This window comes from Aythya fuligula, chromosome 11 (assembly GCF_009819795.1).
Source record: "Aythya fuligula isolate bAytFul2 chromosome 11, bAytFul2.pri, whole genome shotgun sequence".
Lineage (NCBI taxonomy): Eukaryota > Metazoa > Chordata > Aves > Anseriformes > Anatidae > Aythya > Aythya fuligula.
The window spans coordinates 3217625-3221550 of record NC_045569.1 but is presented as its reverse complement, the minus strand read 5'-3'; the positions used below and the strand labels follow the sequence as shown (position 1 = coordinate 3221550).

At 55.2% G+C, this 3926-nt stretch overlaps 1 protein-coding gene across 3 annotated transcripts in view; it reads left to right on the top strand.

The window, feature by feature from the left end:
- The first annotated feature begins 1657 nt into the window (after nucleotides 1-1657).
- Nucleotides 1658-3926, top strand: part of RAB27A (RAB27A, member RAS oncogene family) — a 34536-nt gene continuing 32267 nt past the window's right edge. For 2 of the 3 annotated variants that reach the window (XM_032195195.1, XM_032195193.1), the window contains exon 1: nucleotides 1842-1951. The gene's annotated coding sequence lies outside the window, so the exon portion shown is untranslated. Of the gene's footprint in view, nucleotides 1678-1841; nucleotides 1952-3926 lie in introns of those variants that run through there. The other variant, XM_032195194.1, reaches the window with a different exon arrangement.

Genomic DNA, 3926 nt, shown 5'->3' with positions numbered 1-3926 from the left:
GGGGGGGCGGCTGCCGCAGGTGGCGCTGGCCGTGGCGCTCGGCGTGGTCAGCGGGCTCTACATCTACCGGCCCCTCTTCCAGCCGCCCGGCGCTCAGCAGCCCCCCGAGCAGCCGCCGACGGACGCCGCGCCGGGGAAGAAGCCCTGAGGGAGCCGGAGGAGATGGCGCCCGGTGAGGAGACGGCGTCCCCGCCGCCAGCGGGATCCGGGACCGCGCCGACCGCCTGCCCCCGAGCCGCGCGGGGCTCCTCCCGCTGCCTCCTGCTGCTGCCGGCCCCAGAGGGCGCCTCCTGCTCGGCCCGGCCCCGCGGCGAGCCGCCGGCAGGAGGCGGGACCGCGCTCGGTACCGGCCTGTAGGGGCGCGGAAATACCCATAAAAATCTGAATGCTTTAAGGTACGTGTGTCCAAGTGTGAATCACCATCAGGGAACTGGGAAAAGAGTCGTCGTTGTGTTTGGTGCTTTTTGTGGGTTTTCCCGAACTATAAACCCCGTTTTTGTCTGCTTGTCGCGGATGCAGACCCGAATAGCTGAGCTCTGTGGGGCACAGTTGGGCTGTTGGCTGATAAGAGATCCACGCCCAGCTTTGGCTTATGTTCCTGTGTGTTAACACCTGTACGTGCATGCTCACCACACATGCGCATGCACGTTTTTCACTCCTCTCCCACATTTAACGAGAGGAAGGAGTGGAAAGGAGCCTCGCGGTTGCGGCATCGCCAGCAATCTGAGTGGAGCAGGTGCGGAGCTCTTCCAGATCCGGTGTTGTGCAAGGGCTCTGCCCTTGGGCTTGGTCATCAGCGGGGAGAATACTTACACAACGCTCATGACCAGAAGTGCTTCAGAGACAAAAAAAACAAAAACAAAAAACAAAGCAAGCAAGCAAGCAAACAAACAAACAAAAAACACACAAAAAACAAAACATCTCCTGGGGTTGTTAGGTCAAGAGTTATTTAATCGGGAGGGTCCTGGGGGAGTTAAGGTTGCCTGGAAGTCAGGTGGTGCTTGGGGAAGTGCTTCAGCACGTAGCTCGGTAGACCAACGGTAGCCTAGGTGCACGTCATTCTGAGACTTGAGGATGCGAGGTGAGTAGCTATTTCAAGACTTTAACTCATCTAAAAAGAAACACGAACATACAGATGTGGAGGCTTTGGTCCTGACACAGAAGCCTGTTTGGAAATCACAATGGAAGAAATTTCCCTGGCTGTGCTTTTATTTGAAGTCAGGAATAATGTGATACCAAGAGACAGTCAGAAGACTCCACAGAAGAGGGGAGTGTAAGAGGGGAGTATAGCGGTAGGAGGTGGACAAGGCAGCGCAGCGGAGGGGTGCCTGATAACTGGACGTGAGGAAAGGCCACAAGTCACTGACATCAACAAACGCTGCTGAGGCGACTCCAGCAACTCCTTTCTCTACAGCCCCATTTTATTTTGAACAGCCCACCTGGAAGGGCACGGCTGTGTCTGTCCGTAAGGATGACAGGCGGCTTTCTCCGGGCCCGTCTCAGCAGAGGGGCTGCACGAAGCGGTGCGGGGGGACGGGGCTGCAGGGCAGGAGCTCCGGGGCGGGCAGGGGCCGGCAGGGGGCAGGAGCTGCGCACCCGGCCGCGGCCGCTTCGCCTCCGCAGCCCCTCGTGCCTCTGATGGATTTTCTCCGGCGGCCGGGCCGTGCCCTCGGCAGGGTGAGGGCTCGGGGGGTGCAGCCGAGGAGCCGGCCCGGCTCGTGCCAAGGCAGAGCGGGGGGGGCCGCGGGCAGCTCCCGGGCTGAGCCCCCGGGGCTGAGGCGGGGCTGGGGCGGGCCCCGCGTCCGTGAGGAGCCGCCCCCGCCCCTGCCCCGGCCCCATCCTCGGCCCCGGCCCGCACGGGAAGTGATGTTGCCCTGACGGAAAAGGCGATTTACAGCCCAAAAACACGGACGCGGCGCTGCCGGAGCCGCGGGGTGGCGGGGCCGGGCAGGTAGGCGGGGGGCGGCGGGGCGAGGCGAGGCTGAGGGGCCGCCCGTGGGGCACGGCGGGGCCGCAGCGGCTTCCCGCAGCCCTCGGAGGGGCTTCGGCGCCCCGTGGGGCTCCGCCGGGCGGTGCTGGCGGGCGGGCCGCGCTTCCCCTGCGGGCGCTGGGCTGCGCTGGGGCCGGGCCGGCGCTGCTGCAGCGCGGGGAAGGCGCCTCGGGCCTGGCGGGGCAGCGGCTGCGGCAGCGGCGCCACGCCCGCAGCAGGAGGCGTGCTCGGCGCGGGGAAGGGGGGGGGGGGGACAGCCGGCCTGAGTTAAAAATAAAATGAAAATAAGGCTTTTTTGGTGAGTTACAGAGGGAGCGGTGTGAGCGTGGATCCTCTGGCTAGTCAGGAGCTGGGGCTCGTGTCTGAGGGGCAGCACGGCTCTGACATCTGTTGCTGCTCTCCCGGACCGCCTGCCAGAAGGGCTCAGGGGGCCTCAGCCTGGTTTGCTTGGGCCAAGCCAACAGTTTGATGACCTTAGATCTAAGGATTGCTAAAGCCATCAGGAAGACTTCTTAGTTGTTCTAATTCTAGTAGCAGCTACATCGCTATTTAATACCGGTTGTAGTTTTTGTGCTACTGGCGAGGTGTAAAGGACGTGCCTGGAGCTGTCAGAAACACCCAGCCTCACTTCTTGGCTCTCCTTGGAGATGCGTGAGGTGCGGTTTGAGCCTGTTGATGGTGTGACTGCTCGAACAGTTTACGTATTGGTTAGCACGTACAAGTTTTTCATCGGAGTAACACATGCTTGGAGTAGGAGTCCCCCTAGGCACTCCTGGAAAGGTGATCTTTGTATTTACTGCTGGTACTGAAACTCTACAAAACGCCTACTGGGTCCCATACGTGAAATATGTTAGCGCCACTGATCAATTTCTAAGGTCGCTTCTGCATGCCTGTTCTTGGAAACTTGCTCCTACGTAGGATTGTCTTCTCAGTCCTTGCTTTTCTTCATAGACATGTAGCACTTTTGTGACTGTTCCAAAATTATTTTCCAGTCAGGAAAAAAGTGTCTAATTGAATATGCATTTCAAATGTGAATACGTTATTGTAGGAATAGTATTTGTGATGCTAAAGGGTTTGTCTCAAAAGTGTGTTTGAAGAGATAGAAAAAAGAACAGCACATTCCTGTGTTTCTAGTTCAGGGCTCTAATTTTACACCTGCTTAATTTGTTCCAGAAAGGAGTTCTGGGTGGGAAGCATCTGCTACGGCATACACTGTTGCATTTTTAGAGTTAATAAAATTTCTCATCTGGGACCAGATATCTAAAACCAGACTGTAAGTTTGTTTTCATCACTATCTTTAAACGTGGTAACATTATTTTATCACTTGACTACACATTTCCTTTTCATTCAAAGAGAAGATTGGTGAGATAAAAGAATTTTTAAGTAGCTCTTTGTGTTTACAGGAACAAATGTTACAAGCTGTGTTCCTTGTATGTTGTCTTTGGATTCTCAGTTAGTCTATTACTGATAGGTGTCTGCTGTGCTGGCACAGGGGCCATTGATCGATCTGCCAGTTTTCAGTATTACCCTGGATCTGCACATCAGCACTGTTAATGAGAGCAGTCTGTCATGGTCACCAGAGGGCTGGTAAGAATTTAATTTAGAAACAGGCAAAGTGGGCACTATATATGGAATATAAAGAATGGCGACTCCTTTCTCCTTGCTACTTAATGGTTCAGGGAATAATTATAGCCAGGTGCATTTAAAGTGTATTAAACTTCTGATATAAATAGTTAACTATCAGATACTCTCTTCTGTATTAAAGACATTATTTTACTCCACTGCACATGTGATCTGATCCTGCAGGTGATCCTAAGTTTGTTCTTATTTCTGTGATTTCAGAGGGCTACTTACATACTTACAGCTAAGTGTTTGCTGGGCTGCGCATGTAAAGTGCTCAAGGACTTGTTTTCACGCCTGTCTTGCAGATGCCACC